The 14,903-nt window shown below is 32.3% G+C and overlaps 1 long non-coding RNA gene across 2 annotated transcripts; it reads left to right on the forward strand.

Moving 5' to 3' along the window:
- The first annotated feature begins 10,831 nt into the window (after nucleotides 1–10,831).
- Nucleotides 10,832–13,218, forward strand: LOC132035364 (uncharacterized). Of its 2 annotated transcripts, none has more exons than XR_009409228.1 (4): nucleotides 10,832–11,222; nucleotides 11,845–12,001; nucleotides 12,142–12,193; nucleotides 12,710–13,218. It is a non-coding gene; the product is annotated as an uncharacterized LOC132035364 (long non-coding RNA). The 2 variants fall into 2 exon arrangements; XR_009409227.1 differs by having other exon boundaries at nucleotides 10,862–11,222; nucleotides 11,942–12,001.
- Nucleotides 13,219–14,903: the final 1,685 nt, after the last annotated feature.

A 14,903-nucleotide genomic window follows, 5' to 3' on the forward strand; every position in this document is an offset into this window, starting at 1 on the left:
TGGACTCGATCGCGGCTTAGAGCCCTTTTGGATTGGCTTATAAGTTGCTTATAAGCTGTTTTTAGCTTTTTTGAATATTTAATTGGCCAGTTTAAAATTATTTTATGCTTAAAATAAGCCCAAAAAAATAATTAGGCCCGTTTGGCTTAACTTATCTAAAGCAGCTTATAAGCTGAACACAACTTATAGGGCTGGGCATAAAATACCGAAAACCGAATTACTGAACCGAACCGAGGGTTTCGGTATTCGGTATTTCGGTTTTCGGTTCGGTTTTCGGTAATAAAATTAAAAAAGTTCGGTATTCGGTTTCGGTATTTGGTAATTATAAGTTCGGTAATTCGGTATTTCCCGAATACCGAAATAATTTTTCGTTGTCCTTAATTTCCTCTGGTTAAGATCTCCTTATTACAATGTTATTGATATACCCCTTTGTACTTGTTGATCCTAAAGAGCTTGTCTTTTCTCCGTGTCGGCTGTTTTGATTTATGTTGTAATATATTTAAGTTATATCGGCCACGTGTTGTGAAATACTCTCCAATTCATAGTCACAAGCCATTGGTTGTTTCGTCTTCTTCTTTATTTCCTTTTTTTTTCTTTTTCCCTTCTTATTTTGGCTCTGGGTTGGGGTAGTGGAGGCAGAGTAACAGGTGACAATATTCTTGCCTCTCTTAATTTTCTTGGTAGAGATTGTCGGCTTATTTTGGCTCCAAATACGCTTGCATGGTCATACTTAAATTAGAGGTCAGTTTTGGTTCCAAATCTTTTACCTTTGCACTTGGACCGTTAGATATCTGAGAAAGGCCAGGGATTGTTTCTTACGTGATTATGTTATTGGAAGCATTTATCCTATCAAGCTCATTAACTAAGCCGTTATATATATGGGCAAATGAGCTTGGCCGGGATGATCTTCAACTTCAATGTGATATTACCGAATACCGTACCGAACTCGAAGTTTGATTTACCGATTACCGAATCAATTTGAAAGTTCGGTATTTGGTATCTACTTTCAATTACCGATTACCGAATTACCGAACCTGAACTTTGAAAATACCGAACCGAATACCGAACGCCCACCCCTAACAACTTATAAGTCTTAATCCACGAATAAATTAATATAAACGTCTCTATTATGAATACTACCTACTTATTTTTCAGTCAATATGGAAGTTGCCTAATTATTACAGTATCAACCAAATCCATGTGACTAAAGGTGTCAACCGGTTCGGGCTAACCGGTTTTAACCCCAGAACCGGACCGGTTAAACCGGTTTAACCGGTGAAAAAAAAAATAAAAAAAAAAAAAAAAGGAAAGAGCCGTTTGGGTCAAATGTCAGATTAATGGACCGTTGGCAACGGTCCATTTGCAAAAATGGCCGTTGCCAAAAGGCCATTTTGTTAATTTTTGCCCCCAATTTTTTTTTTTTTTTAACACTTTAACCCATCCCCCACCCCTATATAAACCCTTCTTCATTTTCATTTTAATTCACACCAATTCACTCTTCTTCATCTTTCTCTCAAATCTCAATCTCTCAATTATAATTATTTTGCAATAACTAGCCACAAAGTCTTATTATAGTTTCAACTTTCAATTATTAATTTTGCAATTATAATATTGTTGGTGGAGTTGGTGATTTTGCAACAATCCGAAGTAGCTTTGGTGGATTTGCAATTCTAGCCGCCTTGACTTTGTTGGAAATTAATCCAAGCAATTTGGTACCTTCGTTCCAACTCTATCTTTATTTTTTGCAATTTAATTTACGCAATTTAATTTGTTGTAATTTATTTTCTTGTGATTTATTTGATTGTGATTTAAATTAATTCTATTTAATAATGTCAAAGAGATTAAGACGTGGTGTGGTAGTAGTAGTCGTATTGTTAGGGGTGCGCTTAATGAGAAACATTTGTGGAAGAAACACCTAATTTAGGTATTGATGTTGGTGGAAATAATCCACTTTTAGGTCATGAGGCAATGCAACAACATTTTACCGACACTTTTAATGAAGACTTAAATGATGATGATGAAACACAACCCCCGAAAATCCCATAGAGATACATGTCCCGCACAATCACATACACAAGACAAACCGTCTAGAACTCGTAAGCCAACAGCTAAAATTTGGAAATTTATGACTAAGAATAGGGAAAACCAATCAGCTACATGTAACATATGTGGACAAGTATTTAGTTTTAAGCAAGGAACTGGTAAGGATGGTGGAACGGGTACACTAAATGCTCATGTGAGAACCAAACATATGGATGCTTGGGGAGAGCAAACGGGTTCAAATGTGGGGGGGATTCAAATGACGATAGACCCACAAACCGGAGAAATTTTAAGTATGACAAGAAAAAAGAACGCGTAGAAATAGCTAAAATGGTAGCTTATGATTGTTTACCATTTTCCTTTCCCTCGGGTTTGGGGTTTGTTACTTACATTCAACGTTGTTATAATCCGTTATTTGAGGTATTCCTAGAAGTACTTGTAGAGCCGATGTTATAGATTTGTTTAAAAAATATAGATTTTATTTGCGCCACGTATTTAATTCTTTAAATTGTAATGTTTGTCTTACCGGCGATTTGGGTCTTAGTATTAACCATTTAGATTTTTTTGCTATTACATGTCATTGGGTTGATGACAACTGGGTTATGCAAAAAAGAATTATAGCTTTTATATGACGAAGGAAAAGGTCGTCACGATGGAAAATTTTTAGCGATTCAATATCTACTATTATGAGATTTTTTAACATTTATAGAAAAACACTTTGTATTGCTTTAGATAATGCTTCTAATAATACAAAGGCGGTTGGTCTTTTAAAAAGAGAAATAAACCCTCCTCTAAAAATATTTTTCATGTAAGATGTAGTTGTCACATTTTAAATTTAATTGTTAAAGATGGTCTTGTGCATTTTGATGATTCTACGTTCAAAAAGTTAGAAATCTTTATTGCGTTTCTTTTTTGTAATGCTAATAGGGGAAGAATTAGAGATTTTAAGAATGCTTGTGTGGAAAATAACCTTAGACCTAGGAAAATTCAAGTAGAAATTGAGACTAGGTGGAACTACACTTACATTATGCTACAACAAGCATATGAGTATGGATTCCCATACAACAAGTTCACAACAAATATAATACTGATAGTCAGGATTGGTTAACTTTTATGCATTGGGAAGATGTTAAAGAATGTATTGAACTCTTAGAAAATTTTTATAATGCAACTCTTGCTTTTTCTAGACAATTCTATCCCACGGTAACCGGAATTTTAGCCTACTTAGCGGAAATAGCTAGAGTTTTACAAGAGTATAAACATAAACCCGGTTATCAAGCGGCTATTTTTGAAATGATAATCAAATTTAAGAAGTATTTTTTTCCCATCCCAACTTTATTTATATTGGGTTCCCTTTTAAATCCTTGTTTAAAGCTGTCTTATACTAAAAATTTGGTTAGTCAAATTTATACATTTTTAGAAATTGAAAAGGGAGTTCAACCATCTTTATTTGAAACAACTCGCTATTGATGAAGAGTTTAGAAAAGTTTTTACTCATTATTCTAGTTTGGAAGAACGTGCAACACCGTTGCTCCACGCCCTACTACTTCTCAAAGTAGCAAAAAAGGGCTTGTCGGGTTTAAAAGTTTTACATTCACAGCCAACAACTTCTTCTTCTGCCGCAAACTTTGATGAATATAACTTTTATTTGATGCACCCAAATGTAGATATCAACCAATGGATGAGGTGGACGTCTTAGCATGGTGGAAGAAGTACAAGGCAAGCTATCCTGTACTTTCAAGAATGGCTCGAGATATCCTTACGGTTCAAGTATCAACCGTGGCTTCGGAGAGCGCATTTAGCCAAGGAAGACGACAAATTGGAGACCATAGACATTCATTATCCGGCTTTAGCTTGCAAGTACTAGTGTGCATTCGAGATTGGATTAGATCGGAGCGACGCAACCAAAACTCGAAGCGGAGGAAGGCGAAGAGGAAGAAATTGAAGATTTGATAGCTAGTGGACCGGACCAAATGGAAGACTTTGAAGATATTTCCATGACCGAATATGATGTGGGGGAAATTAACGAAATGGTTCAAAATTGGTGATTTTATTATTCTACTATTTTTGTACAACTCATGTATTATTTGCAAGTTAAAAAAAAATACAACTTGCAAATAAATGTTATCCAAGAATGAATAAAAATATGGCTCATTGAGCTTACTTCTATTTACTTGTGTTCATATTTTTACTTTTATTAAGTTACTTATAGTATATAAGTAAGTATATATATAGTATATATATTAATTTATACATATATTTAGTATATATATTAAGTATATATATATATATATAGTATATATGTATATATAGTATATATATTAAGTTATACCTATATATAAGTATATATAGTATATAGTACATATATATAGTTATACACATATTTAGTATATATATTAAGTATATATATATATATGTATATATATTAAGTTATACATATATTTAGTATATATATTAAGTTATACATATATATAGTATATATATTAAGTTATACATATATATAAGTATATATAGTATATAAGTATATATACTATATATATTAAGTTATATATATATAAGTATATGTAAGTTATACATATATATGTATACGAAAAACACTATTACGTATTCTTTGACTTGGCTCTTGTTAGAACATTCTGTTAGTCGATAAATATTTAAACTTTAATTATAAAGTTGTATAACATATGTAAAAATACCTACAATATACAAATAAATACTATAATATATATATATAATACAAAAAACAAAAAAAAATATTTTAAACACTCCAAACCGGACCGGTTCCGGTTTGGAGTTTAAAACCGGTAAACCGGAACCGGTTAAGCGGTTCCGGTTTTTTAACCGGAACCGGCCGGTTCCTTAACCGGTTCCGGTTGGAACCGGTTGCCACCTTTATATGTGTGACCCTTTTCCCATTGGTTTATTTTTTCACCTGCCTAATTGTGATAGGTACAATAGCTTCGTTGCCTGCGTAGGTTTCACATATTTATTTACTGTTCTAATAACCTTTGATATACCCCTAGAACTTTTTATTATTGGTTCCCCTGGAACATAAAGTGACCTAAAGATCTTATACAATAAAAAATAAACTCATGTACACATCGTAAACAATCTAATTTTCCTCGCACCAATAAACAAATATTCAGGAGCCGTTTGGACATGATTTTATCTCATGTTTAGACATGCAATTTAAATTTCTTAAGTTGCAGTTTTTTTTATAAACATAAAAACTCACAAGTTGTGAAAACCATCAAAACTTTCCCAATTCTGATACAATCTTACCAAATGAGTAAATCATAATTCATAATAAAATTAATATGCTACTAGAAGTCCTTTCTAAAAAATACAATATCAATTGATCAAACTTTAGTTCAATAAAAAGAAAAATTTAACATGAATAGTAATGTAACTACTCTTTAATATAACCTCCCACATAGTACGAACAATATATCTACCAACTTATGGTTGGTAAACATGATTGGTAAATATATCTACCAACTTATGGGTCTTTTTTTATAAAATATAAACGTATGGGTCAAATTTTACATTTATATTTTTTGAAATCATGATTTCAAATCCCAAATCATGCCTTTTTGAATGATTTGAGATTTCATCTCATGACATGAAATCAGAGATGAAATCGCATGTCCGAACGCCTACTTAGACCAAATAGGATTCAACTTTCACTTTCCATTGTCGCTCGCTCGACGTGAGAGAGAGAAATATCTTCGCATTTTTGTGTTTTTTCAAAGGATTTGGAAGCCGTGGACTTGACACGTTGCACATGACAAGTAGGCAGGGAGCCTCCTCTTCTACATTATATTATTATTACTACTACTAGCTAGACGAGTGACCCTCTTCCTTTTAACCTTGTTTTTTTGTGTTAGTATTTTTTAAGGTAGTGTTTTGTGCAGAGAAAATAATGACACATGATGAATTGTGACTTGATGGAGCTCACGTGGTCAGAGACCTAAACTTCTGCTTGGTTTGTAGAATATAAAGGGGAGTGCGTGGTTTGTTGTTATATTTACACGTTGAGTTCTTAATGGCTTATGGAAGGAAAGATTACACGCATGGCGTATCAGTATGTCGCTGCTGGTTTGCAGACAGTGGCGTGGTAATTTTAGGTTCAGTTCAATCACAACTCATGACAACTCATGAGTTAATTAGTTCAATCACAACTCATGACAATGAAAATCTTTGTTTTGTGTCTTACACAGATGATATTAATTTATGTCTGAGAAATTAGTGGACTCAAAATTCATGGACATAAAAGTTTAAGATTTTGGTCCATCTCCTTGTGACAAAAACAATTCACACAACTAATACCAATTGGGTGAGTTACCCAACAAAACTTTTCCTGACCCACAAGTTCTAGACACGACCATGAACATTCGCTTTTAGAGCCTGTTTGGATGGGCTTATAAGCCAAAATTCATAAGTTAGAAATTCTACCTTATGATTTTTGGTTTATTTTGTTATTTTGACTTTAAAACAAGTGGTTAAAGACACTCTTTTATCTTATGCAAACATTATAAAAGTGCTCAAAAGCTATTTTGACGTAGAACACTTAAAATAAGCCAATTCAAACAGGCTCTTACTCTAATCACTACCCGGTCAGTGTTAGCGGCTGAGACTTGAGAGTTCAAGTTCATAACATGTGCTCAATACACACATCGTTAGTCGTTTGGATCCTTACCATGAAAAAGGGTTACAGAGTTTTCTAATTTTCGATGGTTAGTGTTTAGGTTATTCACTGGCACATGTGATTATACAGATGAAGGTGGATTCGAATTTAAAACCAGCGAATATATTTTCATATCACTTATTTTTCATTTACAATAATGGGGTGATATTAAACAACATACTCAGTAATCTCATAAGTGGTGCATGGGATGATTTGTGGGTTTATTCGTTTATATTTTGACTTCTCCTAGTAAAAAATTTGACTCTGTCACACAGTATATATATACATGTACATGTTATATGTTTAAAATCTTTTAAACTATAGATATTGAGTCGATTTAAGGCAATCCTGCTGCTTAATATACTTGCATTCAACCCTGAACTTACCAATTAACTTCTACCAACTTCTTGTTTTCAAAACAATAAAATCAGAAATATGTGATCTGATAGGCAAGTTTGAACTTTCCATACTGCTAAAAAAGCACATAAGTATCAACCTTAAAATTTAAATACATGAGAATTCCAAGATTGAATTTTTTTTCCCCCGAATTCAGAATATTTATTGATTTGAGATAAATGTAATAATTACCACCGAAGTTTATTCTTATCAATGCTTTATTTTTCGGATGCTGTGTCGATGTTGTACGGTTTTTGTTAATGACCTCATTCTTTTACATTGTTGAACGGACTACAGTTTGTCACATGGCATTTTCACCCAAAGGAATTTAACGAAATAAGATAAGGTAAAAAAAAAAAAAAAAAAAAAACATAAACACAAAAGTGCAAGATAAGGGCGAATGAACTAGGTCTGTGGACACGTTCTATTCCAGGCACAGAGATACTGAGACGAGTTAGAGTTGAATGAACCAGATCCAAGAACATGTTCCAGCTCAAGTCTTGTAGCGAGTGGGATTTGTGATTTATGGTAAGGACTTGGCAGACAAGTTATAGGATTTCTTAAACATGTCAATTGGGCCGGGTCGGTAGGCCCGACCCATAACCGGCCCGGAACGGAACCAACAGGCTCGGGTTCTGGCCCATCGGGGCACCAGCCCGGCCCGGCCCACCAATTTTTTTTTTCTTGAATTAATAAAGGAGATTTTTATTAGGTGCAACACATTTATAGAGTTTAGTAAAACAAATGACACATTTATATATATTAACACATTTATAAAATTCTGCATTAATTGATAATTAAATGAGATCCCACCGAATCTAGGATTTCATATTTTGTTCCTTTTTTTAACGTACACTAATTATTCTCTTTGTATGTTTATTTTAAGAACATTTAATTAATGTAGAGTAGATATATTATTGATTTATTTGTTGACTTAAAAGCTAATAAATATTATACTATGCTCAATATATATTGCTACTACGCCATTTACATTTGCAGTATACTATTTCAAATATACGATTTACATACATATAATAGTATATATATATATATTTGCATTATTATTTCAAGTTTTTGAATAATTTCATACATGTATACTTTCATACGAAGCATGTATATATGAAACTGAAGGAAGAACTTTTGTTTTCATCGAAACTAGAAACAAAACCATGAAACCCAGCTATTGCATTTACCAGATAACGAGAAGCAGATAATGCGCCACCAGAAGCAGAAGCATGAAGCCCAGCGATTGTGTCCCCAGGGATTGCATCTAGTCTCCAGTTGGGTTTTTTAGGGATTAGGCCGCTGAATATTTTAGGTCTATTTGCGCCTTTAATGAATTAGTCCTGCTAAATTTTTGTTAGTAGCGACCGGTTATTAATTTTCTTGACTTATTAATTAGAGACCAGAAAAAACACGAGTAATGAACTTTGACCCCTTAATACATGAGTATTGGAAGAAAAACATTGACAAGAAAACAATTAATACATATAAAAATACATGTCATCATCGTCATCATCGCCACCATCAGAACCCGAATCCACATAGTCAGTATAATCATCATCGGGAAGCCATCGCACACACAGTCCACACTACAACACACTGTATCTATAGCTACAAAATCTAAGCTACGAATTTAAAAATTGCAGCTATTACCTAGTAATAGCCACAAAAATTCGAATTTCCTAGCTATCGGCAAATTCATAAAATTTCTTAGCCACAAAAATCAAATTGACATAGCTAATTCTTCAATTTTGCTATAAATGCCAACAATCGTGGCAATAATTATCTGTATATGTCAAAGTTGCATAGCGTACATTTTGGTCCCCAATATCTTATATATTAAGGGGCTTCATTTTCCATTGCAAATTGTTATTTGACTCGAACATCATATTGAACAATACATTTATCGAGCTAGTGGAATTAGAGGTGTTCATCTTTCTATTCAATTCAATTTTACAAGGTCTTAATTTTAAGTTTTAAATAAAATTTAAATAAATAGGAGGTTTTATCTAATTAACTTTGATTAATTAATTAAATCAAATGCAAATAAAATTAATCTCAATATTCCTAACTCAAACTCATCTTGATCAAGTACTTCAAGAATTGTTATTAACTCGAACCTATTGTATCTAAACATTACATTTAGTGTAATTACAGTTGTTCATCGTTCGATTTGATTCAATTTTTCAAACATACTTGTAAGTTTCAAATATAATTTGAATAAATAGTGATTATATCTAATAATAACCTTTGATTAAGTAATTATATCGAATTTAAAGTTCAAAAGTTCACAAAGTCCTACTCAAGTTCATCTTAATCAAGTGCTTCGAGAATTATTAGTTGACTCGAACCTATTTGATCGGGACAATACCTTTATTAATCTAGTCTAAATAGGTTTTGATCGTTTTACTTAATTAATTTTTACTTGGTCTTACTTGTAAGTCTCAAATATAATTTAAATAAACAGTTAAATTATATCTAATTAAAACTAATTGACTACTTATAATGGATTTAAACAAAACTTCCACTACAACATTATACCTACAATCAAATATCTCTATAATTTTCATTCGTTATAACAACATTTCGATATAACGGTCTGATTTCTTCGGAACCGATTTTTCATGTTATATTTTACTTATCTATAACAATTAACAACATTCTACCTATAACAACAATAACTTTCATTATAGCGGTACGCTCTTTGTAAAATTACCTCTCTATAACAACCATACTCAAATATTGTCTAATAATATTTGTAAGAAACATATTATGTATAAGAATAAAACATTAAAATATTTATCATAATCATCATTAGTAAATTTCAAGTACGAATATCTAAAAGAAACATTAGTTTTCTCATAGTAATCTAGTCCTGTAAAATTTCAAAATCACTTATTTCATATCAATTCAAGCGTTATAATATCACTAGAGACTGAAATTTATGAACCTACAATTGTAGAATTCTTAGGTCAAACTTGAAATATTTGACTCAATTAATTTTAAATGCATATGTTCCATAGGTTTTAATTCTTTATCGGTATGGTAAAACTAGTTACTCCCTCTGTCCCAATTTATGTGATATACTTTCCTTTTTAGTCTGTCCCAAAAAAGAATGATACATTTCTATATTTAGAGATAATTTAACTTGAAACTTTCCCTTTTACCCTTAAAGAAATGATTTATAGCCACGCAAATATCTTTGACTTGTTTGAGACCACAAGTTCCAAAAGTCTTCCTTACTTTCTTAAACTTCGTGCCGAGTCAAACTATATCACATAAATTGGGACGGAGGGAGTATGATTTATTAGTCTTTTTAATTTTTAATTAATGAAATATGAAATCAATTGAGATTTAAAATTAACAAGTATTTTGTTTTGTTTATAACACAAAACGTACAAAAAATAATTTTTTGCGGACTTTTATTTACAACAGCTAATTGAGATCTAAACATCGTATGCATATTAAACATCACCTCACTATAGCAGCCATGAAATTTTCAGATGTTATGGTCTATTAAATTTTAATAACTCATTATCACAAATCTAATTAAACATTAAAAATTAAGAATTTGATATATTGAAACATATAGGAGCTTATATGACAAAACTAACAATATCGCAATCCAATGATGTAATAGTATTAAAGTAATACGATGAAAAAAATTTTATTACAAGATATTTTCATAATTCCAAAAACAAAAAACAAAAACAAAAATCTTTTTGTACTTGAAATCAAGTTTTAATTATAATCAGAAAGATCTTTAATGGCAATTAAAACTCAAAAATTTACGCACAAAACACAGTAGTAACCATTTTGTTTCTTTGTTAGCTTGTATCTTTTACTTTATTACATAGGAGTACTTAATTAGTATGGGTACTCTTTAATCTTTTCAAAAATAGCAGAAAAGTGAACAAAGTAAAAAAAAAAAAAATAAGACTACAACCCGAATTTCCAATTTCTTCAAGACCCAAAAGTTGAAAATTCCAAACCCTTCCCCCCAAAAGCTATCCATGAAAATTTCCCCCCTCCTTGGCAACTTTAACCAGCCAGCCCTAAGGTGTCCCTCCTCTCTCGGCAAACATAAATCTTCAAGGTATGGCCCCATAATTTTTCAAATGCTTCTCTTTATATTTTTTTTACTGTTCAAAATACCAGGTTTCTGTGGGTTCTTGACGAAAATAGTTCTTTCCAATTTCATTATTTTCAGTGCGGTGGTGAAGTGTCTATTTTGAATTTAGATTTTGGAGAATCACCATTCTCTCAACCTAACTCGTTTGTTTGGATTTGGATATCTCTTAAATTCATGGCACTTTTCACTTTATGAATCTCTCAGATTAGTATGAACGAACAATTTAGGGATTCTTTTGAAATATTTTAAGTCCTATAATTTCTTTTTTGTTTTGTTTAAATTATTTTGCTGTATACAATGGGAATTAGCGGTTGAATCTTGATTTCTGTAGTACTAAGCCCGTACAAGCTTCTTGTCCCTTCAATTTTTTGTATATTGTTTCGTCTTTACTAAGAGCATTGTCTCTCTGTTTGATGGCTTCCATGTTGATTCTGGAAAAGTGTTTTGTTTGTTTCCACAGGAAGTACTTGAGAGATGATGATTCTTTGCAAACATTGATAATCATAATATGGTTTGTTGCTTTAGAAACTAGTCTCGACGACCTTTAATTGGATATATAATTCACCACGTAACTGGCCATACACAGGTGGATAAGCTTGTTTGAAGTTGAACCCTGTGTGAGTACAATGTGATTCCCCTGGTCATTGCATTTAATATTCACGTTATCTTCCTGTCAATGGAAGGGACCTCGTTGAGTTGGCTGAACTTCAAGATTCTTTGTTATAGCTGCATAATTGCTTAAGGTATTCCTGCTTATCTATGTCTATCCAGAAACAGGTATTCCTGCTTATCTATTTCTATCCAGAAACTCTAATAAATCTTCTCTACTAAAGTAGGTACTGCTTACAGTTGTAGTAGCTAATATTTTTGTAAATACTTGCAGAGAGCAGATGAGTTGGTGAGACACAGTAACCTTGATCATCAGTGGATATAGGGTGAGTATTTACATTCATTTAATATGCAACTTGCCAAGAAAAATCTCATCTTTCTTTGCATTCCAGCAATGCTACTTCCCTTTCTATATGCTTTATGAAACAATTCTGATGTTGAATTGGCATAGTTTGTGGTCTTTTTTTTCGAACCTTGTTATCTGAGAATATAAATTTTTGGCAATTACGAACTTAAGGATTTACACGATTTCTGACCTAGAAACTCCAGTTATCAAATACTACGAAGAATGCAACTTACGAGGTTGGTATTATTTTCTTAGTGTTGTGCTTCAAAGCTTATTTTTTGAATGGTTTGTGCTCTTTTAGTACATACATCGCATTAAGATTATCTTAAAGAAGCAAGTTATATCTGGCATACTCTTACCTAGCAAAGAGACTGTTGTGCAGTTTAAATGCGACTGAAAAGTCCTAAATAGTTAATGTATAGAACTCGTATGGTGTGAATTTCATTTGTGTATATACATATTAGATGTATGATCCATTCATATTTTGTGGAAACAGAAGGTCGCAGTCCTGCTGAATCAGGAGGTTTCAATGATGTTTCTTGGTGAGATGATTGATGGAGTATCATAAGATATTATTTACTGCTCACTTTCTCTTGAACGTTCACAAGAAACAATGCCTTCCATGCATTTGACACAATCTACTAATGGCTCTCAACTTGCCATAGCAAGAACTCTCTTCGTGTAGGTTATTCACCAGAGACCTGGTACTGGAAAAGCATCGGAGCACTTCTCGAGTTTCACTTCTCTTCAACGTCCACTGATGACTACTATCACTATCCAGTCTCACATTAACTAACTTTTCTCTTCAAATTTTTTTATCCATGTTGTAGAAGAGCTATTATATTGTGGATTTGCGGGGACATGATGAAACTATTCTTTCTCTTGTAAAAGCGTACAGATATTCTGGAGTAGAAATAGAACAACATTTTATTATTTTAATTCATCTTGAATGATATTGTTGAACCTTTAATTGTATTTTCTTACTAATGTATAGCATTTATTAAAACAATTGAAAATCTTTTGCTATATTTCATTCTAAAAATATGAATTCTTAGCTACAATATATAAATTCTCGTGGCAAATTCTCCAATTTGTAGCTACGAAATTTGTAAATTTCTATCTAAAAATATGGCTTCTTAGCTACAACATAAAATTCATAGCTATTTGTACTATTGCCACGAGAGTAAATTATAAGTTTAGCCACAAAATTTGAATTTGTGGCAAATAAATTATTTTTTTGCTACGACATTAAGAACCTTGTGGCTGCATTAAAGATAGCCATAGATTTGATTGGTCGTGGCAGAAGTAAAGAATTATTTGCTACAAATATATTTTTCATGGCAAAAATGTTTTATCATTATAGCTACAACACAAGACTTTTGTGGCAATAAGTATTAGGCCTTAGCCACGGAGCATGTAAAGTTTGTAGCTAAATTTTAGCTACGCTACATTTTGCTACGAATGCTACGGAAAAAAAATTGTGGCTAAAGTGTTTAGCCATGGAAAATTTCATACTTAGCTACAACGTATTTCGTAGCTATAGATACATTCTGTTGTAGTGCCATGACTTCATCACCACTGTCATAATCAGAATCGACTGGGTTTAGCAGGCGTTCACGACCACCATCATCTTCGTCTTCATTGTCATTAGCGTCATCATCATCATCATCGTCCTTGTCATCATTGTCATCTTCCTCATCGTCGTCATCGTTACCACCCTTGAGCATTCTCTCTTTTTCCCTCTTTGAAATTAGCAAATTCACGTTCGAATTGTTCGAACTTTCTAGCAAGATGGCTTGGAATTTCGTCGAGGAGTTCAACTTCTTTCGTGAGTCGTTTTAGACTGTCGAGAAGAAGATTCTGTTCCATTATGTTGTTTATAAGAAATATGTAGGATAGTTCTATGATTTTGAATACAAAGAAGGGTTTTTATACACAACAAATGAACTCTAGTTCTTAAAATATAGGGACCCAAATAAATGATAGTAATGGTGAGGTGTGATATTGGTGAGTGTAAGATCGATTTATAGAAAACATTATGGGAAAATTCAAATTTATTTAATATATATATAATATAAATGCAGAAAATCTTCCATATGGCCACAACCTCCTGTGATGTTTGAATCTGACCTTTTTGTGCACTCGGCTAGTAAATTATTGTCTACGTATAATACTGTCCGTGTTGATTAGAAAGACTTGCATAGTGATTATTTTTTCACTTTATTTATTGTGGATTCCAAAAGAAACCTAACACTTTTAAATCAAACATATAAAAAAGCCTTTGGACAACTTTCCTCTTTTAAACTAGGGAAAAGGACACAAATGGCCGCTGGGCCATAAATAATCCCACGCGCTAGTCCATCTATTCCTAAACCCAAAATTAGCCCATAAAATATTTTCATCCGCTAGCCAAATTTTGTAGCAAGTATTTTGTGGCGACTTTAGTCGCCACAAAAGATTTAAAAAGTTGCCACTAAAGCCCAGGCGCTTTAAAATTAAAAAAAAAAAAAAAAGACTTTTTGAGGGCTGTTATCGAAAAATCAGGCTTTTTAGTGGCAATTAAAAAAAGTCGCCACTAAAGGTTAAACATCCCAAAACATGTATAACATGTGTATATTTAATAAGAAATATCCCAAAAAATTCTGAGGCGATTTTTGTATATAATATGTATCATTTGTGTATAAAAATAT

The sequence above is a fragment of the Lycium ferocissimum genome, chromosome 10 (genome assembly GCF_029784015.1).
Source record: "Lycium ferocissimum isolate CSIRO_LF1 chromosome 10, AGI_CSIRO_Lferr_CH_V1, whole genome shotgun sequence".
NCBI lineage: Eukaryota > Viridiplantae > Streptophyta > Magnoliopsida > Solanales > Solanaceae > Lycium > Lycium ferocissimum.